The sequence below is a fragment of the Rhinolophus sinicus genome, chromosome 17 (genome assembly GCF_057876585.1).
Source record: "Rhinolophus sinicus isolate RSI-liver-muscle chromosome 17, RSI-T2T, whole genome shotgun sequence".
In the NCBI taxonomy this organism is placed as follows: Eukaryota; Metazoa; Chordata; class Mammalia; order Chiroptera; family Rhinolophidae; genus Rhinolophus; species Rhinolophus sinicus.
Genome location: NC_142517.1, coordinates 141,983,359 through 142,010,095, shown reverse-complemented (window position 1 = coordinate 142,010,095; position 26,737 = coordinate 141,983,359). Strand labels below are relative to the sequence as shown.

General features: G+C 35.1%; 1 protein-coding gene across 15 annotated transcripts in view; it reads right to left on the bottom strand.

Annotated features, from left to right (window-relative positions):
• Positions 1-26,737, bottom strand: part of MBD5 (methyl-CpG binding domain protein 5) — a 386,293-nt gene that overhangs the window by 123,195 nt on the left and 236,361 nt on the right. The gene's annotated exons all lie outside the window — the stretch shown is intronic.

Genomic DNA, 26,737 nt, shown 5'->3' with positions numbered 1-26,737 from the left:
ATTAAATGGATATGACAACTGAATACAATATATGATCCTTAGTTGGATCTTGAAGTGAGGCAAAAAAAAAATAAAAAGACAGCTATAATTAATGGAAAATGGAAAATTTAAACCACAGACTTAAAAAAAAATCTCTATTGGTTAATACATTTAAAATTAGATGATTTATTCTTAGAGATAAAATTATTCATTTATGCATTTATATTCATCATAATTTATTAAATACTTATTCAGTATAATAATCGTGCACATAACAAAAATTCTTGCAAGTAACAGACCCTAAAATATAGACTTGGCTTGGCCAAAGGGGTCAGGTGAAGGGTTGTGAGGACCCCTTTATCTCGGTTTGGCAAGTTAGCAAAATAGCTAAACTAACATCTGTTACATTTGGGACTCAGGCCATGTTCCTACTGAATTATTTTCCCTTTAAATGGAAGGAAAAAATTCAGAGTGTTGGAACAGGTTGCTACTTCACGCAGCCTTCAGTAAATTCTACAAGAAAGAGTGACACATCAGGAAGCAAAGAAGGGATAAAAAGAGCTTTGCCAAAAGAGCTACTTTCTGTCTGTGGCTGAGAATCAGATGATCTGGAGCCTGGCAGGAATGAAGAAGCCAATTATAAATGTTTTATAATGATCTTTTATTTTTTTGAATAAATTATTTGCGTAATACAGAATTTGAAAGATATAAAAAGGCAGTGAAAAATTTCTCTTCCTGTCTTGTCCCCTAAACATCTGTTTTCCCTCCCCAGAGGCAACCCTCTGATACCAGATCCATGTATTTCTCCAGAAATGTTTAAAGCACTGCCATATCTACACATGTATTTACAGAAATGGAACAGGTTATACACACTGCTCTCTACCTTGCTTTCTTCACATAATTTGTTCTGCCAATTGATCGTTCAGTACATTCAAAGCAGACTTATTACACATTCTCATTATAAAGCTTATAGCGTAAAAACTGTAGAGTAGACAAGAATATGAGAGGATATATAACACATCTTTTCCCATGCAGGGGAAATAAGATACTGGCCACCAAGCAGGAAAGAGCACCAAACTTTCTGAGCGCAGAGTACTGAAGACGATGACTGAGGAAGGCACCTGGGAGGATTTGTCTGAAGAAATCTTTGTGCTTTAAGCATGCCAGTGTATTGTGGCGGAACATCTGAAAAGTTACTGAAGCCTTTGCCATGACAGTGGAGGCAAAGGTGTCCAAGACTGATCTGGCAGACATAAAAGAGACTGAGGTTTGAAGAAATGGGGCAAAGAGTGCATGGTCCTTCCAACTGGAGACGATGGCAAGGACCGTAGCAGTCGACCCAGTGGATGAAGTCCAGAGGCCAAGTAACAGGAACTGTAACTCGGTGGACACATGGTGCCAAAATGCCAAGGGTCAAGCAGCGACTCAGCAGAGAGAAGCATGTGGAATCCCGTACTCAGCCACTGATGGCAGGATGATGAGTCTCCTCAGGAATTTGGGGAAGCGTAGAAGGGAAGGAGAGAATAAGGGGTAGGGGAAGAATCTTAGTTTAAAGCCTAAGTTGACTTAATTTTAATTCAGAAGTGATCAAACAACTACCCATTGGTAAGAGTATGTTTCCTTTTATGAGTGGAAACAGTGGTGGTAGGGGAATACCAGGAAAAGGGGTTTGTGAGATAACTCAATTTTAGATATAGGCAAATGATGTTTTATACACTCAAGATAAATAACTTTAAATTTAAATCTACATAGTCAGCTCACAGGGCTGTTACAAGGATTCAATGAAATGGTTGGGTGAAAATGTGCAAGTAATAAATGGTGTGATTTTCTTGTTATAATTACTGATAGTAACCTTTCTTTGACTTCTTACCAGGTTCTTGAGACCTTTAACCAGCGTGACATAATTCCAGATTTTATGAGGCACATTTCCTTCCAAAGAGTACTACCTTGAAGTAAGCGAATCCTGGATCAATTTCTACCTTTGTCACCCTCTACCTGTATGAGTTTGTAGAAGTAACTTAACTTCTCTGAGTCTCTGGCTATTTATTAAAAAAACATAGTGTGATAATAAAAAATTATTTCATACATATATTAAGATTATGAAATGTTATAGCACATTAGCCCACGGTTGGTGGACATACCTACTTTCTCTAAGCTTACACTATGCTGTTCAGTTTTTGCTTTGGACAATTTGATCATCTTGTCCTATGTCCTGACTGTAGGAGATTGAGTCTATAATATATGGCTCCTAGTTATTGTTCCCAGGCCAGTGGAGCAACATACATTCCCACATGCTGTGAAGGAAGCAGGTCTGTATCATAATAAAATCATTTAAATATAAAATATATGATATATAAACAGCAATCTCCTCAAATCTTACTCTGAGACTGGGTATTGGAACTGAATATTTTGATTTTCTACTTTCTCCAAATAGAAATTGTCTTTTCACAGAAGGTATTTCTCAAATCTAACAAATACTAAAAAGAATAAACTATTGAGTAGATAAAATCAACAATATTGTCTTCTGGTTAATGATGGTAGATAGAATATACACATTTAACTTCATCCCCTTTCAAAACCCACTAAAATGCAATATAATATTAAATATTTTATTAAAAAGCAGGAGCCAAGGAAAAAAGCAGCATAGAGATCAATGATAGTAACTAAAATTTGGAAGCTAGAAGGCAAAAGAACTATAGTTAACTGACCCAGCAGACCCAAGCTAGTTGAATCATAAATTAGCAGTAGGTAAAGCCAGGATACAATTTATTTGCAATACAGTTTCCAAAAAACTTAGGAATTGGTGGTACCCAGACTCATGAAAGTGGGTTAAAGGTGGAAATCAGAGCAAGCCTGCTTGGAAGTCTATTTAAGAATCAGTCCCTTGCATTCCCTTTCTACCATTCACAACTGGACAAGTACCCCTCCCTCTCTCATCCCAGCAGAAGACTAAATGTTTATTCTTTGGAGAATTCTGGAGGGCAGAGTACTCTACTGAAAACAGAATTGAATGACATTTTATATGATGAATATTGAGACTTCCAAGTCCTCCTCTGCTTGATTTGCATCTTACAACCTCTCAACAGGAGAGTGAAAGATTCTTCTTTGATGAATCTAACTGGACTAGGAAAGGTAATAAAATGACATTGGGGGTTCCTGAATAAACAGCATAGTCAGATCTAGGGAATTCACAGTTTTAATTAAGCCCCAGTTATGTGTTATCTAGGCACCCCCCTTTCTTACTACCTTAAATGTGAGGTGACAGCCAATGACCACTAGATGTCTGAGGAAAGCTTCTAACACGAAAGATGAAGCCTTAAAAGAAACAAACAAGCAAACAAACAGGAAGGAAACATAACTATTCAGGGAAATGAAATTTCAAAAAAATTATCTTCAAAGAGATAAGAGAAGAACTGCATCCACGAAACAGAACAAATTGATTTCTTTTTAAAAAAGGAACAAAGAAAGTGCTGCCAAAAACTAAAATTATGATAGAAATGGAAACTTCAATAGAAAGGTTGGAAGATATCCCAGCAAATAAAGAGACTAAGAGAAAGGACACAGGAGAGAAAGGATAAGAAATTTAGCAGACCAGTCTATGAGCTTCAACATCCAAATAACAGAAAGAAAAGGGAAAACGGAGAAAGAAATCATCAAAGAAATAATTCATGAAAATTTTCCTGAATTAAAGAACATGAATTTCTAGATTAAAAGGGCTCACTGAGTGTCTGGTAAAATGAATGAAAATAGATCCCCAACAAGGCACATCAAAATAAAATTTCAAAGCTCTGGGACAAATAAAAAATAGTAAAAGGTTCCAGGAAGAAAAAAAAAATACACAGAACAGAAATTAGATTGTCTTTCAACTTTTCAGCATTGGATGGACACTAAAAGACAATGGAGAGAGAATATAAAAATTCTGAGAGAAAATGAATTCCAAACCAGAAAGTCTGTACTCAGCCACAATATCCATCAAATGTCAGTAAAGCATAAAGACATTTTCAGACAGGCAAGATCAAAGCTTCTGGTAGAAGTACCCCGTCAAAATGAGCAAGTAAATGAAGAAGGAAAAGACATTAAAAACAGGAGATCCAATTCAAAACAGGGACAAAAAGAAGCCTCATGGTGACAGTAAAAGGGGATCTGTACTATGAGGGACAGAGGTGACAGCTGAATCAGAAACAAGAACATTGGAAACCAAGCAAATGAAAAATAAGACAATTGTTAGTTTTAGGGAAAGCAGAGAATTAGATACATGATATGGTTCTACCACAAAGAGTTTATGTAGTTATAAAATGTATGAAATTGAATATTAAATATCAAAATCATGATATAACTATATTGACAAGATGGTGTATTTGCAATGATGGTGTAAGGGATATAAAATGAATCGAAGTCTACAGCTTCCATAGTGTCAAATTCATAGATTATATGTGAAGCTGAAAAAAAATCAAGAAGTAGAAGTAAAATCATGTTATTTAGAGATATTCTTTTTCATAAATACCAAAGGAATCAGCAAAAAAAAAAAAAAAAAAAAAAAAAAAGTAATGCTTCTGGGAATTGGAAAAATGCTGAAAGGAGGTACAGAGCAGGGAACTGCTGTTTTTCTTTTTCTTTTTAAATAAGTCTTGTAGGACTACTCGAGTTTTTATACTATGTGCATGTGTAACTTTGATAAATATAAAACAAAATGAAAATAGTTTATAAATGCTTAAATGTGGTTGCATATGAACTGTATCATATAACCTTTTAAGGTACGTTTCTAGAAAACAGTGGTTGCACCAAACATCTGCAATGGCAGCCAACGACTGTAACAATGGAACAGAAAACAGGCACTGCAGTGGGTTCTGGGATTCCTGGGTTTAAATCTCAGCTCTACCTCTTTCTAGTTATATAATCTTGGATAAGACACTAAACCTCTTTTTGATTAAGCTTCCTCATCTGTAAAAATCCTTATTTCATAGGGATGTTAAGTGTTAATTGATACATTACAGGAACAGTGCTTAGCACAGTGCCTGAGACGTAATAACTGGTTGATAAATGTTAGCTATTTTAATTATAATCCCAATTCCTAACTCTGGATTATAAGGATCATGTCCATTGTACCCCGCCCCCCCGCCTCCCCTCTTGCGCAGACTTTGGGACATTTTATTTCCCACAAATGTCTTGTTCAACCACCCCACAGACTCAATTATCACCCTAAAATCAATCATGTCTGGTTCACAAAACATAGACTAGAAATAAATGTCACAGCTGGAACCACCTCTCTTTCCTTATCCATTGTTGTTTCCCTTTTCCTTTCAGGCAGCCTGGGCCAGGATTTCTAACTAGAAAACCTACCTTTGGGTAGGTCATGTAGTCTCTCTGAATATCCATTTTCTCACTGTAAGGTGGAGATGATAATGAAGTGTGCCTCCCACCATGCTTTCCTGCTACTTCTGGTAACTGTATACTGACTTCCCTTTGGACAACTCACCCCGTTCCCCAGCTTTAGAGGTGGGCCTAACAGCCAAAGACAGTAAATACCTGGGGTGCCAAAAAAATGTACACATTTTAAGAGATGTTATCTCTGTATTACTTTTCGAAGTTGAATTGAATTACGGTAGCGATGTGTAGTATGATGTTCGCTCAAAAGCTGGAGTTAATCAAATGAATGCTAGAGTCATTTATTGTATTACAATTTTAACACAGTTTTTTCCATTCTTGAAATGTGTATACATTTTTTTTTGGCTCCCTCTGTATGTCCCCCTATCCCTCTGTCCACAGTGATATGTCTAACGATAGTGTATTTAATCAAATCAGGAGAGCGACACTCAGAACTGTCAGGGTCACCAAGTGTGAGGCTGAAAATGGAGCCAATCCAGAGGGAAAGAGTTGGGAGATGCAAATTAGCATATTTAAAGACCATACCATCCTATGAACCAAAATATCCCTTTCTGGTCCGAGGCTGAGTGTATGTGTGTAGAGGGGAGGGGAGGAGGGGACAGTTCTTCACTGCACCCAAATGAGTCTTAACTCCTACCTACCTTACAAGTATTACCTTCATTGTTTCTAGGATCAACTGAGATAATCAATATATTTGGTAAACAGGAAGCAGTATGCAAATGTTAATTGTTATTATCATAATTTTTAATAACATCAGCACAACTTCTTCACAAAGCAAACTATGCCTTGAAACAGTTACAATTTATTTTCACAAAAATCAAAGTAGCCTATTAAAAGTCTGGAAATGTTGGATATTATTTGTGAATATTTATTTTGTAAAAAAATATAAAAATGTACAATTGTTGTTCAAGTCATTCCAGGTCATGCATGTGACAGCAGCTCAGCTAGAGTCCTAAGGTTAGGCTAGTACGCCGCCTGCCGAATCTCTATTTCACACTTTGAAATTCATGGTTGTGTGCTCCATAAACATGTTTGAACTGTTTGAAAATACATATTCTTTTTTTTTTTTTTAATTTTATTAGTTTCAGGTGCACAAGACAAAGCAAAACTTAGACGTTTATCATTTATATCCCTCACACTGTGTAAACCCCCCTCCCCCCATCCACTATCCCTCTGACCTCGCACAGAGCCATTACATTTTCACTGTCTCTATTCCTAATGCTGTACTCCACTTCCTGTAACAATATACATACAAATATATAAATATACATACATATATATATATATATATATATATATATATATATATATATATAAAATTATAGTTGTCATTCAGTATTGTTCAGCTTCAGGTGTACTGTGCAGAGATCAGGCATCTACATCATCCCTGAGGTGGTCTCCCAAATGGGACACATGCCCATCGGATACCCTACAACATCTTTACATTATTGGAAAATATGTATTCTGTACTAATTCCTTACGAGCGAATTTTATCAGACTTAATTGGTAAACTCTGGAGTAGTACAATTGTTTTATTATTTATAAATAAAACACTAATTAAAGAAAGTTCAAAATAATTTGACTGGTGATTTTTTTTTTTTTTCTGGCTAGAGCAAAAGTAAAATTTAGCTCGACTCTTGTTTCACTTCTCAGAAACTGAGTAAGTGCAGTTGAAATAAATGCTGCTGTACAGTGTTTGCTCCATCTGATATGTCCTTGGTCTTATCTCCAAATTAGGCTCCTTTAGGTAAGAGATCCAATAATCAGATAACAAGGATGATTTTTGTTACAGTCCAAGAAAACCAACTCATTTTAATAAAGCGGAGTTACAAACTACAACTATGAAGATCTGGTATGTTAATAAACGTATTTTAAATAAGTTTTGTCCTTCAAAATGGTTATCCTGGAAGGCCATAAACCAGGCCCAGAAATGCTGAAATTGTTCAACATATGTTTGGAGTTTCTCTTTTGTAATTGCCTTTATAATTAGCTTTTGTACCTCACAATATCCCTTGTTGCTTTTGACCCGAAAAGGCCTACAAAACTTTTGACCCACTAAACTTAGTTTGATATCACATTTAGTTGGTTTTAGAATTCAGATGAAACTAGTGTGCATATTCAAAATAGTATATTGAAGAATATTTTGTGCAAAGGCAGAACCCATAGAATAAACCTACAGATTACAAAGTGCTACTGAGAAAGAGTCAAATAATCCAGATTTTAAAGTTTTGTGGGTTTGTCACCTTTCCTACAATCACATCTTAAATTAGGAATAAAATAGTAGTTTGAATATGCAGGTATATTAAATTGCAGTCTGTGAGATTAAATATGTTTTTAAATAAGCAGCTCCTAGAAATTAATTTAACTAACATTTATAGAGTACATTCTATGTATCTACAGTAGTGCTAGGTGCAATAGGAAGTATTAGGGAAAAAAAACTCCACAGGCCAGGTCCTCGAGGCACTTAAAAGCTAGTAGAAGAGGAAGTTACGTATAATAACCACTACAACATTTGACTTCAATTCTAGACTTGAATGCTCTAAATGAAGCTAAAATCTTAGTTGTATAATTTACAATCAAACACTTTAGTCCATATTTCCTCCTGTCTATCCTATTACCACTCGCACAGTGTACCTTTAAACACATATCATATTCAATTGTACAAATTTGTTTATATATCTGCCTCCTCAGCTGGCTTATGAACTCCTCCACAGCAAGAACTAGAGGTCATAACACAATGTCTACTGCCGTGTACATGTACAACAACTGTATGAATCATAAAGCAGAAAGTTAACTGTACTATCATTGAAAGAAACACAAAGTGATATGAGAAAATCAAACAAGGAATAGTTTACTTCCCACTGGAGAGCTTGGGCAGTGCTTCAAACAGAAAATAGCATTTAAAGAAAATTAAGATGCGAATATATAGACATTAGAAGAAAGGATTATAGGTAGATAGAACAGAGAAGATTTATAAATACAAAGATAAAAAAGTACAGGGTATTTGAAAAATATTCATAATCCAGTATCACTAAAATTGCAAGCTTTTGTGAGTGATGGATAGATGCATTAGAGGTATGGGGAGAAGCAGTGGACGAAACACCTGCATAGGTGAGCCGTGATCTGAGTGCATCTGCTTTCCCAGACCTGTACAACTGGGGGACCAATACAAGTGCCAGGAGAATGACCCCCTGGGAATCCATCTACATGACTGAACACAATTCAAATGTCTATACTGTTGAGGAAAAATGTAGAGCACCATTCACCAAATGGTGTTTCATGAATAATATACTCTTAGAGAAACCTCATAGATGCTTGTAGAATCCAGTTCAATCCAGCATATTTTCCCAAATAATTTGACCATGGAACCTTTTAGTCATGAAATTCTTACTGACATCTCAGTTTGAAAATTTTATTGTAATTTCTCTATGTTTAACATTTAAGGTATCACTATACTCTAACTTAAAATCTCTGTCATCGAATGGGTCTATTTCAAGCATTATAATAATATATTATAGAACAATATAATAGAACAACTCCTAAATATCCACTAATTTGGTAGCAAACAGAGAATATGAGTAAAATCATAATGAATAAGAAATTACCACCATAAGTTTACTTCTTTTTATATACCCAAAGTTACATAAGTATTTCATTTTCATGGTGGATTGAGCTAGACTACAGGTGGAATTTAGTGAAATAAACATAAAGTTTGACTTAGATATAATACCTTAAAAATATCAAGAACCTGGAAACAAGGTGACATCCATAAATAGGGGAATAGCTAAATAAATTTTGGTACGTCCATATATTACAGTCATTAAAAAGAATAAATCAGAGCTATCTGTACAATGTATTGTAGAGTGAGAAATGCAAGGGGCAGGTGTGTGTATGTGTTCCCATTTTTTAAAGCAATGAACATAATTTCTCTTTGTATACATGTGTGTATACACACTGAGTAGAGGAAGGACAGTCACTAGGTTAAAAAAAAGACTGCACAAAAACGACAATTTCACAGGTACGTAAAATAAAAATAAGACCTCAGGAAACAGAAAATATGAAAAACTACAGAATTTACATCAAAGTTGACTTTATCTAATATAATAAATTATCCCCTGTTTGAATTCTTGAATGATTTCCCATTAATTACAGTGGGCACTTGGGTGGGTAAAATATACATTTGTTAGCATGAGTTATACATTCCTTCGTGGTCTGGTTTCTACCTTTCTCACATTCCCAGTATATATTCTACATTCCAGCCATTCTAAACAACCCAGCATTTTCTGGAAAGCCCTGCCATTTCATATTCCTGGGCCTTTGTACACACCGTGTCCAAGGTTTGAAATGTCCTTGTTTTGCTTCTGTGCGTGTTGAACTCTTAAAAAATTTATGTGTAAGACTTAGTCATACAAATATCAAAATACATAATAAGCATCAAGTATGTGTTATAGGAATTCAGAGTCCTGACTAGGGGTAGTCAGGAAAAGCTAGTGTTTGAATGAGTTCTTGAAGGATTAGCACTTTAATGGAGGTGAGGAGGGAAGGTATTCCAAGCAGGGAGCAAGGACAAAAGCCAAGATATATAGGTGGTATATACAGCTCAAGACATCTTTAGGAGGCAATGCCTACTACATGGTGGGTACGTTTAATTGTGGATGGGTAGATGGATGGATGTATTAGAGGATTGAGGCAGGAAAACAGCAAATTATAATATAGAAAGGCTGGAATGGGGCCAGATAATTCAGAGTCTTAAATATGTAGCAAAGGCACCTAAAATCTATTCTGTACACCTGTGTTCTTCAAACAGGAGTATATATACCTCATGAGACACTAGAAAGCTCAGGATAAACATGAAGCATGTTCCTGACATAATTTTATTTGAAAACTTAAAGAATTAAATAATTTAAGTGATATCTATTTTTATACATTATTTTCATATTAAAACAGATACATTACAGAGTGAGGTAAAATTTGTGTGAGTTTTTAAGATAAAAACAAGACACATCAAAGACATGTTGAGCTTGTGAGGAGATGCTTTCAGCTATGCTACGGGATCCTAGCGGGTGCTAGTTTATATTCTTTTCTGGGAATGGAAATGCAGAGTCATGACAGGGATTTGAGCAAGGTAGTAACAGGATTAGTGATGATTTACTTATATTAATCTAGCAGCAGTATGTTGGCTGGCCTAGAATGAGAAGATCAGAAATCTGTACTATAACTAGAGAACTATTCCAATAGTCCAGAATGGTAGCTATTAGAATGGAAAGAAGCTTGACAAGCACCTTCAAGGAACTTGGTATTTCAACTAATACTGCAACCCGTGCAGTGTATTAGCATTGATTCAGAGATGCTAAATCATCTTTGTATCGAGAGGCAGTTTACTGTTGGTTAAATATCAACTCTGGTGCCAGAATGCTTGGGTTTAAATTTTGGCTCATTTACTTGTTGTGTGACTTTGTAAAAAGTACCTAACTGTTCTGTACCTCTGTTTCCTCACCTGTATAATGGGGATAATGACAATGCTAGCTACGTCAATGGATTGCTGTGAGGATTAAATTAGTAAATATACGTAAAGCACTTACATAGTACCTACTATTTAAGTGTCACCTGCTATAATTACTACCACTGTTATTTTTTATTATTTATATCGACACTCATCTTTCCTGAGATTGTCAGAGAATTAGTGAGATCTACAGGGTATTGTATATTCTCTGACTGAGGGATGGCTCTAGAAAATGCCGAAATCCTAGAGCTTGATGACGGCATTGAACACATTACAGTCCGGGTCAGTTCATCAGCACATTTGTACCCTGTTACCCCTTCCTTACTATTAGAAAGTCTCTTTGGAGTTCAATAATCTCGTTTTAAAATGTCCACAGCAAGTGTTTCTGGCACCTAATAAAATTATATTTATTTGGTAAAAGTAAATATTTTGTTATAATTAATTGATGGTAACAAAAATGTAGAAAAACATATCCAAATCTACTTAGGAAGAGCAAACTCGATATGCTACACAGTATGGTATGTTACAGTGCCCTAATACGTTTTATTAGGTTGAATCACATGAAATTGCCCATATTCAATCATTTTGACTTACAAAAATGATAATTTCCTATGTTCAATCTATTCAGTTGGTGCAAAAGTAACTGAAGTTTAAAAGGTTAAAAATAATTGCAAAAACTGCAATTACTTTTGCACCAACCTAATAATAGTTCCTTAAATGTACTTTGGACAAAGAATATTTTAATTTCATATTTTATTTTTATTTAATATTTACAATTTTAAGTTAATTTTCATATTTTAATTGAATATTTTATTCAGGATATTTTAATTTTTCTTAATAAAATCCTATACTTCTCTTTGCTAGTTAAAATAAGCAAGAAATGATGTGAACAAATAAGGTCAGCAACAGCAAACAAAATCACTCATATAAAGTAAGAGTCTGGAACTTGGGAAAGCCTTTGTCTGCGCTGTCAACCTCTGATTCTCTCCTTGGCGGTGCTGTGCTGTGCTGGTGAGCAGGCTGCTTTGCCTGGCCTTAACAGACTGCTCCCCCCAACTCTGCATAGATTAGCCCCCAAATGCCTTGCCTTTGTTTGGGATATTGCTTTTTAAAGTATCCTTGGAAACAATTGCTGGAAGAGTAAACTTATTCTTCCCAAAGTAAAGGCCTTTGACTAAACGAATGAAAAACCAAACTGTGTGATTTACTACTGAACGCCTTTTGTAATGATTTGGGGGATTAGCTAAAATTCAGAAGGTCGTATGTATTAAAATCAGGAGCAGCTCTAATTATTTGGCTGGCCATCTGCAATCTGGCAATCTGGAATCATTAGTTCACTCTCTGAGACCAACTGAAAACACAAACAGTAGATTCAAACTTAATTTTGGTTTTGAATAGCTCTTGAAATAAAGACACACACACACACACATATAGTATATGTCATGTAAAAATAATATAATATAGGCACATTATTAGCATATGTTTTAATGTGGTGTATCCTTTTTTAGTTCTCATTTTCATTTTTAAAAGAATAAGATAAAAGCTACCCCAACTCTTCAAAAAAAAACACCAAAACAAAACCAGAACTGCTTTAATACCTGGATATCAAAAGAATCCAATCTAAGTTATACACCTATATAAAATTAAATGAACTTGATAAAAATTTAAGTCTTTTATCCGTAATAACTATTAAAAACAGGGAGAAAATATTGCCCTGGCCTGTTCTGCACCGCAGTTAGTTTTAATGGTTAAAGGGCTTGTCCGGTGGGGGAAAGGATTTCTTCACTCTGGACTGTTCTGCTCCAACAGGAAAATTCAGGGTTAGTAGGAGGACCTTTTCAGGAGCAGTGATCAGCTTGGGAGAGTACAGAACCTCTTAATTCTATGAGCAAAGCTCTCAAATCCTACTAAAAATTACCAGTGTTTCCTCACCTCCAATTTATTTTTCATGACACAGTAAGAGTAATTTTTTTTCCAAATACAAATCTGATCATAACATCTGCCAGTGAAAAACCCTCAAGAGCTTCACATTGTTCTTAAACTTCAGATAAAACTAAAAATGTGTTCATATGTTCTTGTAGAGCTAGGATGGTCACGATCCAGTCACTTAATTGCTCTAACAACTTTCTATCCATTGACACCATTGACCAATTAGTTCAGTTTATCTCTGGACACACTATCCCCCCAGTCCCTGGTATTCTCCGCGTTCCTTCAAGCCACATGGCTTACTGACTAGAAAGTTCTTTCCTTCCCTCTTGATGGAATTAACCCATATTCTACTGGCCATTTAACTATAAGACAGGATGATTTATTGCTATATTGGCCTGTGAATGGAATGCTATGAGGGGTACCGGGAGGTGATTATTCTATTAGGTGTCCCTGAATCTTACAAGCCAACTCAGTGTTATTTCAGCAGAAAATAAATTTATTAAAAGACAGGAAACTATAGAATCAGCATTGGAGGCTACCCAGTGTGCAAGGCTCCTCCTTGGAAGCTGCAAGTTGGCAACTGCCCCTAGAATAACTTTTCTGTTATATTTGGAAATTGGAAGTAGCTGTTGCTGCTACCACTACCTTTTCCAGAAATGGAATCTGTGGATCTCCTTTTTCACATCTACTTTTTACTTCAAAGACTGTGATGTGTATGCCTGATTAGCAGTCTTGTTTATGGACTCATGTTCAATGTGTGAGGGAGGCTGGGGAAGTAAGTAGTTGGCATTTTGAGCCTCTCCGTTAGGAACTATCTCTAATTCAGTGGATAGAGGACTCCCCCTAAGCACACCAGCCATGCTCATCAGACAAGAACAACTCTTAATAGCCACTAGATTAAGAATGGAGACAGAATTGAAGAAAACTTTGAGAGATGGTAATATTTTAGGGGTCTCTCTCTCTCTCTCTGTCTCTCATTCTCTTTTGGCTTTTGTTGAGCAAGATTTTTAAGGCAAAGTAAAAGCATAAGATAGGGACGATGCTGCAGGGAGAGAAAAGAGAATAGCAATGGTTATCAAGCAGCTTTAGAACCAACTGAGGAGCTTTTAAAATCATCACACAGGAGGATTCTAGTTCAAGAGGAATGGACTGGGCCCTGGCATCTCATGTTATTATCCGGATATTGCGGCCATCACTTGCTTAAGCATCTATGATCAGAAAAGCATGGGCATGTGAAGTAAATGATGTGCTTGAAGAACGTAGCAAGTTGTTAGCCCACTATAAGTGGAGCACAGGGAGAAGACCAGAGAAGAGGTGAGACAGGTAAACTGGACAAACAGAAAAGGTTATGAATGGCTGCATGAACTGTTTGAAGTTCATTCTACAGGGTACCAAGCATTTTTGAAGATGGGAATGATACCACATAGAAACTTAATAACCCTGCATGTGAGTGAAGTATTATATGACACTTCAGTGAGCCACAGGAAGGACTGGATATCAATTATTAAATAAAACAACAAAAAAATCCCCAAGAATGGAGCCTTTTCTCATCTTGTATGCAGGTGCCTGAGGCTTTATCAAGCAATAGACCAGAAGATCTTTGCCTCCAGTTTTCTTGGGCAAATTAGAGTGGAGAATGAGTGACAATGGAGATGGGTGGGAAGAAATGAGAACATTTAAAATTCTTAACTCTTCAGAGTTAAACTCTTAAAATTCAACTTTAGAACTTTTAAAATTCGAAAGAACTTTACACAAAATTCTTTAAACCAAAGGACGGAGCGAAGCTCACCTGTAGCCAGGGAAGCTCTAGGAAGAGAATGGCTGCTGGAGAAGGAAGGAAGGCCTGGCGTGGCCTGAAGTAGCCTAGGTTACCTGAGGGGTTATTTTCGCTCAGAAAAAGGGGGAAGTTCCCCGTCTCTGCTTTGTTACATTAAGTATGAAGAGAGGCAATAATATGACAAAAAATTAGATTGGTTGTGACCCAGAATTGTTTACTTCCTTTTCTTGCATATGACCTACAAAGTATCATCTATATAAACAGGTGATCTTAAGTTAGGTTGCACCTATTCATACATGTGGGCTCTAAGTCTACACATGTATTAGTGATATTTGGGATGCTATGCTTCATTGATGTATAGTGTACAAAGTGGTCTGTGGCATGATGATGCTGATTGCTAGAGCTATAAGCAACATACTGATAAATTATAAATCACATAGTAAAAAAGATCCTTCTGAGAAGAACAGAGAGGTTGATGGGATATTATCCAATAGTTAAGGGCCCAGATGCACTTCTGGAATGGATGAGGAGCGAGGAGGTCACCAGTGAAACAACTATAACTGACAAAACTTATAAAAACACAACCATTTACAATTTCTGGAAATTGTCCTAAGGGCACAAAGCAAATGAAGATATCTTTATGCAAGACAATTTACTAAATCTTAGTAAGAACAGTGGTGGTCAGTGGCACTTGAGGCATGACCCACTCCCTCTCTCACCAGTAACCACCAGCTCAGTAAGAGAGAGGTTCCACTCTGGGTAGAGGTGGACAAGGGCTCCCAACTCCCCGTTAAGGACAACGGTATCTCCTAGAGAGGGGCAAGCCATCAGCATTTCTCAGGAGTCCAGCGATGTGTTTCAGAAACCAAATTCCAGCATGTACAGCTGAGAGGTCAGAGGCTCCCTCCCAGTACCCAGCTCTCACTATAAGTTTTACTCAAGCTGAGAACACCGGGGCCCCAATCTTCCTTGCCCTGCTTAATTGTAGAGCAGAAATTCCACACCAGGAGGGCAAGCCAAGAAGATTGGAGGCTACTGCCCTGCAACCGTCCTGCTCATAAAACAAGGTTGTCACTCCAAGAAAAGTGGGCCACTGTCTATGCCCTTATCTTCAGAACGATAGCTGAGAGATTCTACCTAGGGGTAGAGGGAGGCCATAAAGATAGTGTTCCCAAGGTTTTCCCCAAAAAACTAACTGTATGTAGAACAGAGTGAAAGTTCAAGCTTAAGGGAGCCCTTCAAACAATGGAGATTATTCTGCTAAGCAAGGAAGAGGAAGCTAGTAAGTCCATGAGACAAACAAGAAAAATGGTAGGCCACATCAGTGAACACTAGGAAGTTACTAGATTTATCAGTTCAAAACAGAAAAATACCCAAGGAAACGGGGGTATTTACCAGAGAGAAACAAGGAAAGATATAGCGAAGAGTCCTTCTGGAATCAGAACAAACTTCAAAGAGTGGCCTTAAAAAATGTTCTAGTAAAAGGGCCATAATTTAATTTGATCGTTGCTGTGGAGTAATTTATGTTCTTGAGCTTTATTAAAAAAAATTCGAGAATTCTACTGGAAATCAGTGGAGCTTAACAGACGCGTGGGATACGAAGAGAAGCAGATAGCATATCAGAGCCCAGGGAAAGAGAGAGTGAAAAAGAGCTGTTATTCCAGGATGACCAAGCACATAAGCAAGTCTGAACACTCTGAGGAATATTATCAGAAACTTGACACAGTGGGGGAAACAGACTACACTAAAACATTCTAGCTAAGTCATTAGACAGTTAAAACAACAACAACAAAACATCCTGTGAGAGAGTATCAGTAGCTATAGTTGATAAAACATGCTATATAAAATGTCCATGTTTCACAGAAATATTGTGAGACATACAAAAAACAAGAATGACCCAAACACAGGAATGAAAAGTGAACAGAAACTGCCTGTGATACAGCTCAGATATTTGAAAACAAAGACTTCAAAAAAGCCATTATAAACATGTTCAAAGAACTAAAGCAAAGCATGGTGACAATGTTTTAACAGATACAGAATATTACTAAAGAGATAGAAATTATATACATAAAAAAAGAACCAACTGGAAATTCTGGAGTTCAAATGTATAATGATTTAAAGGAAAAATTCACTACAAGTACTGAATAGTAGGTTTGAACTGGCAGAAGAATCAAAGAACCGAAAGACAGATCAACAGAGATTATGCAATCTGAAGACCAGAGATAAAGAATAAACAAAAATGAATAGCGCCTCAGAGAAATGTGGGACACCACTAAACTCACCAACTGGGAGAAATAACATTCAAAAAAATAACGGCTGGAAACATTTTAAATTTGTTGAAAAGCATTAATTGACACACCCCAAAAGCTCAAGGAATTCCAAACAGGATACAAAAAAATCCATACTGAGACACATCAAAGTAAAAATGTTTAGGACAGAGACAAAGACAAATTTTAAAAGCAGTAAAAGAAGAAGGACTCATCATCTCTAAGGAAAACCCAATAATATCAGAAGCTGACTATCAACAAACAATGAAGGCCAGAATGCAGTGGGATCACATAATCAAAGTATCAACAGGAAAAAAAAACGCTAAACACCTGCCAATCAAAAACTTATACCTAGAAAAACTATTTTTCAAAAATGAAGGTGAAATAAATGAAAAATAAACAAACAAATAAATAAATAAATGCTGAGAGAATTCACTGGTAGCACATCTACATTATAAGAAGTATAAAAGAAAATTCTTCAAGCTGAAAGCAAATTTTCTAAAAGAAACTTAAAAAATGGAAATTCACGGATCATGCAAACAGCAACCATAAGAAAGCCGTATAAAATAGATTTTAAAATAAAAATTGTTAGAAGGGAAAAGAAGGACATTTTATAATGATTAAAAAGTCTATCAATTGGGAAGATACAATAATTATAAATGTACACGTACCTAATAACCGAGTCTCAAAATACACAAGGGAAAATTGACAGCATTGAAGAGAGAAATACATAGTTCAATAATAATAGTTGCAGTCTTTAATATTCCACTTTAATTATTGAACAGAACAACTGGGAAGAAGATCAGCAAGGAAAAAACTTGAATAACACTATAAGTAATTAATTGTACTTAACAGACATCCATAAAGCACTCTACCCAACAATATCAGAATACACATTCTTCTGAAGTGTACATAGAACATTCTCCAAGATAGACTATACCTAGGAAATAAAAAAGCCTCAATAAATTTAAAAGAATTGAAATCATATAAACTATGTTGTCCAGTATGAATGGAAGGAAATTAGAAATCAATAATAGAAAGGAATTTGGGAAATTAAAAAATGTCTAGATATTAAATAACACATTCTTCAATAACAAATGGGTCAAAGAAGAAATTAAAAAATATTTTAGGATGAATGAAAATAAGACACAAAATGACAGAACATATAGAATTAAGCTAAAGCAGTGCTTAGATGGAAATTATACCTGTCAGTACCAATACTTAAAAAAAGGACAAAGACTCAAATTAATAACCTATTCTTCCACCTTAAGATATTAAAACAATATGAGAAACTAAACTTAATAAAAGTAGAAGGAAACAGTAAAAATTACAGTGGAAATAAATGAAATGGAGGTAAGAAAGTCAGCAAAACTAAAATTTGGTTCTTTGAAAAGATCAATAAAATTGACAAACCATTAGCAAGAATAACAAAGAAAAAAAGAGAAAAGAATCAAATCACCAATATTAGAAATGAGAGAGAGGATATTATTACTGACCTGCAGGGAAAAAAAAAAAGAGTATAAGAATTACAAAGTTAAAAACTTAGGTAACTTACATGAAATAGACAAATTCCTAAAAGACATAAACTACTACAAAAACTGTCTCAAGAAACAATGTAAAGTCTGAATAGACCTACCACCACTAAAGAGACTGAATTAGTAATTTTAAAACTTCCCACAATGAATTAATGTAGGTTCATCAATTGTAACAAATGTACCAGCCTGGTGTGAGTTGTTGAGCGGAGGCTATGCCTCTATAGGGGCTGGAAGTATATGGGAACTGTCTGTATCATCCCCTAAATTTTGTTGTGAACCTAAACCTGCTTAAAAAAACCCAAAAACAAACAAACAAACAAACAAACAAACAAAAAAAACACTTCCTCGAAATAAAAGCCTAGGTCTAGATTGCTTCACTGGTGAATTCTGTCAAACATTTAAAGAACAACTAATGCCAATTTTTCATAAGCTCTTCCAAAAAATAAAGGAGAAAACACTAATTAACTCATTCTGAATGCATTATTACTCTGATACAAAAATTAGACAGGAACATCACAAGACAAGGAAACCATAGATCAATATCTCTTATGATTATAGATGCAAATATCCTCAAATAATTGGTAGCAAACCAAATCCAGCAACATATGAAAAGGATCATACACCGTGACTACGTGAAATTTATTCCAGGAATGCAGGGTTGGTTTAACATCCAAAAATTAATTAATATAATACACCATATCAATAGAATAAAGACAAAAACTATGCCATCATCTCAACAGATGCAGAAGAAGCATTTGACAAAGTTCAACAATTCTTCATGATAAAAATAGTCCACAAATTAGAATTAGAAAGGAACTTCCTCAACCAATAAAAGGCATCTATGAAAAATACCCAGCTCACACTATACTTAATTGTATAAGAATGACTGCTTTCCCTTAGATTAGGAACATGACAAAGGATGTCTACTCTTGCCATTTCTATCCAACACTGGACTAGAGGTTGTGACCAGGGAAACCTGGCATGAAAAAGAAATAAAAGACTTTCAACATTGGAAAAAAGTAAAACTATCTCTATTTCAGATAATATGACTTTGTATATCCAAAGGAATTCTCTAAGAAACTATAAAAATTAATACACAAGCTCAGCAAAGTTACAGGATACATGAACAATATACAAAAATTAGTTATATTTCTTAATACTTGTAATGAATAATCTCAAATGAAATTAGGAAACAATTCTATTTCAAATTGCATCAAAAGAATAAAGTATATAGCAATAAATTTATCAAAAGAAGTCTTAACATACTTTAAAAATTACAAAGCATTATTGAGAAAAAGTAAATAAATGGAAAGAGATTTTATATTCATGCTTGAACACGAGTCTTAATATTGCTAGATGGCAATATTCCCCAAATTGAGGTTCACATTAAATGCAATCCTTATCAAAATCACAGCTGACTTCTTTGCAGAACTGACAAGCTGAACTTAACATTTATATGGAAATAATTTCCATATGAATTTTACTCAGAATAGCCAGCATAAACAATCTTCAAAAAACAAAAACAAAGTTGGAGGACTCATACTTCCTTATTTCAAATATTACAAAGTTACAGTAATTAAGACAGTATGGTACTGGCATAAAGATAGACATGTAGATAAGTGGAATAGAACTGAAAACCCAAAACAAACCCTCACATTTACGATCAATTGATTTTCAACAAGGGTACTAAGACAATTCAGTGGGGGAAAGAATACTCTTTTAAACTAATGGTGGTATGACAAATGGATACTCACATTAAAAAGAGGCTGGGCCTGTTCCTCATATCACACTGAAAAATTAATTCAAAATACATTAGACCTAAATGTACAAATTAAAAGTATAAAAAAGAAAATACAGGAATAAATCTTTGTGATCTTGGGTTAGGCAAAGTCTTCTTAGATATGACACTAAAATCACAAGTAACCAAAGGAAAAAAAAGATAAATTGTACATCTTCAAAATTAAAAGTTTGTGGTTCAAATAAACGGACTTCTAATTAGAATATATAAAAAAGTCTAAAAACAATAATAAAAAGACACCCATATTAAAAATAGGCAAAGCACATCCATTTATGATAAAAACTGTCAACAAAGTCGGTATAGAGGGATCATACTTCCATATAATAAATGCCATATATAACAAATCCACAGCTCACATCATATTAAATGGAGAAAAGCTTTAGTCTTTTTCTAAAAGATCAGGAACAAGACAGATGTCTACTCTCGCCACTCTTATTCAACATAGTATTGAAAGTCAGCCACAGCAATTAGACAAGAAACAGAAATAAAAGACATCTAAAACGGAAAGGAAGAAGTAAAACTGTCACTATTTGCAGATGACATGATACTACATATAGAAAACTCTAAATATTCCACCAAAAAAAAATATTAGAAATAATAAATGAATTTAGTAAAGTGCCAGTATATAAAATTAATATTCAAAAACATGTTACATTTTTATACACTAATAACAAACTATCAGAAAGAGAAATTAAGAAAACAATTCCACTTACAATTGCATCTAAAAGGATAAAATACCTAAGAATAAATTTAACCAAGGAGGTAAAAGACCTGCACTCAGAAAACTATGATACTGATGAAAGAAATTGAAGTAGACACAAATAAATGGAAGGATACACTGTGCTCATGGATAGAAAGAATTAACATTGTTAAAAAGTCCACAATACCCAAAGCAATCTACAGATCCAATACAATCCCATAAAACTACTAATGGAATTCTTCACTGAAGTAGAACAAGTAATCCTAAAATTTATATGGAACCAAGAAGACCCTGAATAGCAACAGCAATCTTGTGAAAGAACAAAGTTGGAGATATCATGCTCCCTGATTTCAAACTGTACTACAAAGTTATAGTAATCAAAACTGTGTTGCTAGCACAAAAACAGACACACAGTTCAATAGAACAGAAGAGAGAGCCCAGAAATAAATCCACACTTATATGGTCAATTAATTTATCACAAAGGTGGCAAGAACATACAATGGAGTAAAGGCCGTCTCTTCAATAAAGGGTGATGAGAAAACTGGACAGATAACATGCAAAAAAAAAAAAAAAAAAAAAAAAAAACCAGACTGCTTTCTTATATTATATGCAAAAATAAACTCAAAATGGATTCAAGACTTAAATGTAAGTCCTGAAACCATAAGATTCGTTGAAGAAAACATAGGCAGCAAACTCTTTGATATCAGCCTTAGCGCAGTATTTTTTTGGACATGTCTCCTTGGGCAAAGGTAACAAAAGCAAAAACAAAAAAAAATGGAACTACATCAAACTAAAAATCTTTTGCACAGTGAAAAAAGCCATCAACAAAATAAAAGGGCAACCTATTGAATGGGAGAAGATATTTACAAATGATATATTCAATAGGGGGTTAATATCCAAAATATAAAAAGAACGCATACTATTCAACATCAATAAAGCAAACAATCCAATTAAAAAAATGGGCAGAAGACCTGAATTGACATTTCTCCAAAGAAGACATACAGATAGATGGCCAACAGACACATGAAAAGATGTTCAACATCAATAATCATCAGGAAATGCAAATCAAAACCACAAATGAGACATTACCTCACACCTGTCAGACTAGCTAATATAAAAAAGACAAGGAATAACAAGTGTTGACGAGGATGTGGAGAAAAGGGAATCCTCATGCTGTCTTGGTGGGACCATAAAGTAGTGCAGCCACCATGGAAAACAGTACGAAGATTCCTCAAGAAATTAAAACTAGAACTACCATATAGACCAGCAATTACACTTCTGGTTATTTATCTCAAGAGAACAAAAACACTAATTTGAAAAGATAGATGCACCTCTATGTTCATTGCAGCATTGTTTACAATAGTCAAGATATGGAAGTAACCTAGGTGCCCGTGAATATACGACTGGGTAAAGAAGATGTGGTACAGATAGATATTGGAATACTATTTAGACAAAAAAAACAAACCCAAATCTTGCTATTTGTGACAACACGGATGGGCCTAGAATGTACTATGCTAAGTGAAGTAAGTGGGACAGAGAAAGATAAACATGGTAAATTTCACTTATGTGTAGAATCTAAAGAACAAACAAATGAACAAATAAAATGAAACAGAAACAAACTCATAGATACAGAGAACTGATGGTTGCCAGAGGAGATGGGAGTGGTGGGATACGTGTAAGAGGGGGAAGGCGATTCAGAAGTACAAACTTCCAGTTATAAAATTGGTCATGGGGATGTAATGTACAGCATAGGGAATACAGTCAATAATTCTGTACCGTCCTGAGCCCCTTAACGATGGGTATATGTTCTGAAAAATGTGTCATTAGGTGATCTCATTGCTATGCAAACATCGAGTATACTTATACAAACCCAGATGGCATAGCCTGCTACACACCTAGGCTGTATGGTATAGCTTATTGCTCTTAGGTTACAAACCTGTAGAGCAAGTTAAGGTACAAAACAATATGTGGCAAAGTCAAGCACAAGAGAAAATGATGCACTCAAGCGACACAGTAAACATCAGATGTATGAGGCTGCTGCCAGTACAACATGGCACAATGTTTTACAGCAAACACGTTTGTAAGTAGGAAGAGTACACTCTAAAATAATAATAAAAAGTACACAACTGCAAGTACACAAACCAATAACACAGTCACTTATGATCATTATGGAGTATCATGCACTGCATGTAATTGTATGTGATACACTTTTTCACAGCTGGGGACACCGCAGGTTTATACCAGCATCACCACAAACACGGGAGTAATGTTTTGTGCTACAACCTTATGACACCTATGATGTCACCAGGTAAGAGCAATTTCTCAGCTCCATTATAATTTTCTGGGACCACCTGGTGTACGCCGTCTACTGCTGACCAAAACGTCATTGTGCGTCACATGACTGTAATAACTATGCGCGGTGACACACGGTCACCAGGCTTATTGCGGTGATCACTTCGTCAGGCATCTACATGTTGAATCACTAAGCTTTACACCTGAAACTAATATTTTCTCAACAAAAATTAAAAACTTTGTTTTAAAAAGGCAATAGCATCTGAAAAGACATTTCCTCAAGAAGTTACACAAATGGTAAATAAGCATATGAAAAGATTTTCACCATTATCTTACATTAGAGAAAAACACATCAATACCGCAATCAGATACCACTTCACATCCATTAGGACAGTTATAATAAAATGAAACAGATAATAGCAAGTATTGACAACGATGTGAAGAAACTGAAACCCTCATACACTTCTGGTAGATGGCAAAATGGTGTAGCCACTTTGGAAACCAGTCTGACAGTTCCTCAAATGTCAAAAATATAGAGAAACCATATGACACAGTAACTCCACACCTAGTTTATACCAAAGAGCAATGAAAACATGTTTACACAAAACTTGTACACAAATATTCATAGCAGCATTATTCATAATAGCTGAAAAACAGAAACAATCTCAGTGTTCATCAACTGATGAATGGATAAATAAAACTGGTATATCCGTGAATGGAATACGATTTAGTAATGAAAGGAAATGACGTATTGATATATGTGACAAAAATGGATGAACATTAAAAATATTAACTGATGGTTGCCAGAACGGATGGGCGTGGTGGGATAGGTGTAAAAGTGAAAGAAATCAGTCGCAAAGACCACATATTGTATGATTCCATTTTAAGAAATATCCAGAATAGGAAAATCTATAGAGAGAAAAAGTAGAGTAGCGGTTGCTTCAGGTGGGGCAAGGCGGGGACATAACCTGGGGGGGAAATGAGGAGTTATTGCTAATGGGTACAGGTTTCTTTTAAGGGCGAGGAAAATGTTCTAAAATTGATTGTGGTGCACGATGCCCAACTGTGTGAATATACTAAAAAGCGTGAATTATACACTTTAAATGATTGGATTGTATGTCGATAAAACTAGCATATATTTTAAAAAGCTAATGGCCCAACTATACTAGCATGTGCAACAATGCCTGAGCTAGAACTCTGACATGAGTAGGGTTAGAAAATGAAGTTTTGTATCAGAGAGAACTGAACAACCCATGTCAGTGACATTAAATAATACATGAGAGAGATCAAGGGGTAGTCCATCTCAAATTGAAGTAAAGCTTTACATACTTTGGTGGTTCACTAGTCTGTTCCTTAAAACATGAGGTAGGACTCAAAACGTAATTAGGTCAAAGCTATGAGGGGCGAATCTGTCTGGTCTCATAAGAAGGAAATGAAGCAAACAATGGGCATGGGTAGTAAGGGCGAGAGCCTGGTGTCACCACACTGAAATGGACAGCCATCCCTGAGTCTCTGATGAGTCGACAGAGGCCTGTTAAGTTGTGAAAAGGAGAGTGATGATTTGTACTGAGGCCTCTTTCATCTGGAAGGAGAGAGTCATGGTGGTGCGGCTGTGAATATGATCAGCTCCTCTAGCTCTCCTTTTTTATTTTGAAGTTCCTAAAAATGACTAAAAGGCAGAGCTCTCATTTTCAAAAGCGTCTTTCCCAAGAGAGATATGAGTGAAGTATTGTTTCTTAGATATTTTTTTGTAAAAACATCTTTTTCCCATTCTAAATATAATACATGATTTTTATAGGCGTATTGGAGAATACAAAAAGGAAAGAAAACAGTTCCACCATTCAAAAACCAATCACTGTTAAAACTGTTGAGTTTTTGCGTATCTTCTTTCAGACTTTTCCCCCTATGCTTTTTTGTAAAGCAGTGATAATACTGTACCTAAAATTATAAATTTTTAAGGAAAAATCCATGTTTCAACACGTTCTTTATAAACATTATATGTAATATTATATTATTACACTGTAATTTGCTTATTATTTATCATTTAGGTTTTTTCCAAATTTAATTATTATAATGTTGCCAAGTTTCATTGAGATAATACTTTTTTCATACCTCTTTAGAATAGATTTTTAGGAATTGGGTTGAAGGATAATAACTATCTTTAGGCCTCTGGTATACATATATGTCTTAAGTGCTTTCCAAGAATCGTACCAATTTATATCCACTAGCAGTGTAAGGAAATACCTGTTTCTGCATACTTCGTGAATATGTCATCTGACCCTCATGAGCATTATCATCTTAGAAAGTCTGAAAAGCATAAATCTCAAATTCCACTCACAACCTACACTGGGAGAACCCATTGTAAGTTTAATAAGAGTAATGATTAATACTTGTGATAAAGGCTTTGCATAATTATGTGAGAGCAATGTATTATACATTAAATAGGAGTCAAGTGAATTATTCTTATTCTGGAGGAAAGAATGGGTTTATCAATCAAACCAAATAAATTTTTGGTCAGGTCTACTACTAACAAGGCACATAGTAGAAATTGCAGAGTATGGTGGATTATAAGAGGCTGAGGGTTTGGTTGGAAAAGTATAAGCACAAATTGTAGTAGTTCAACAATATGAGATTTAAATTAGTTTCTGAAAATAGCTGAAGAGTTTTTTAAGGTTGGTACAAAATTATTTGTCAAGGATGCAATATGGAAAATGAAGCTTCTAGAAGCTCAGAGGAGAAATGACTTCAGGTTAGGATGAGATTTATTTCCTAATTAAATAACTTATTACATATATAAGAATCCTATAAGAGTTTCTGTCTTAACATTATTCACAAGTCTTTGAACAATAAATGTATTAACTTAAAAAATTTTAATGTTTACCTAGTGCTTATAACATTTGACTGTTAATAGGGTCGATAAACTGGTTTTTCTTTTTATTATTTCTATTTCCACTTCAAGACTCACTTCTAAAAAAGTAGCTGTAATAGACTATACTAAATCCATCCCTACAGTGAGAGGTTAATTCTACCAATGGTTCATCTACTCCTGTCAGTAGGGCTTTCTTTTCCTAGGTGAGGATTTGTGATTGGGGCATCTATTGTAATGTAACAGGGAGTCAGCTAATACTATGTTCCTTTGTCTAATATCTATTACATAGAAAAATATCTTTTTTGGTTAATAGAATACTATACATGCTAAATAAATATTATTATCAACACTGGCAGCCCAGTTTAGTCAATGCTATGAATCAATTTCCATCTTATTACTTTAAATAAATCAATTCACTTTTTTTTCAAGTTCTGAAGTTTACACACACACACTATTTATGACACTTAAAAAAAAACCATAGTTGATGAGTTTATGTGAGATTGTGAGGCTATCAAGTTAAACTCGAAGAGCTTCAGAATCTGTCACCCAGAAAGCTACAGTTCCATATCAGAAGACTGAAGATGAAAAACAGCGAGTTCCAATTATCTAAATATTCCTCACCCAAGCAAAAACTCTCACAGTATAATTACTGACTAATGCATGTATCACTCACTACTCAATATTCTTCCCGCTCTACACTAAT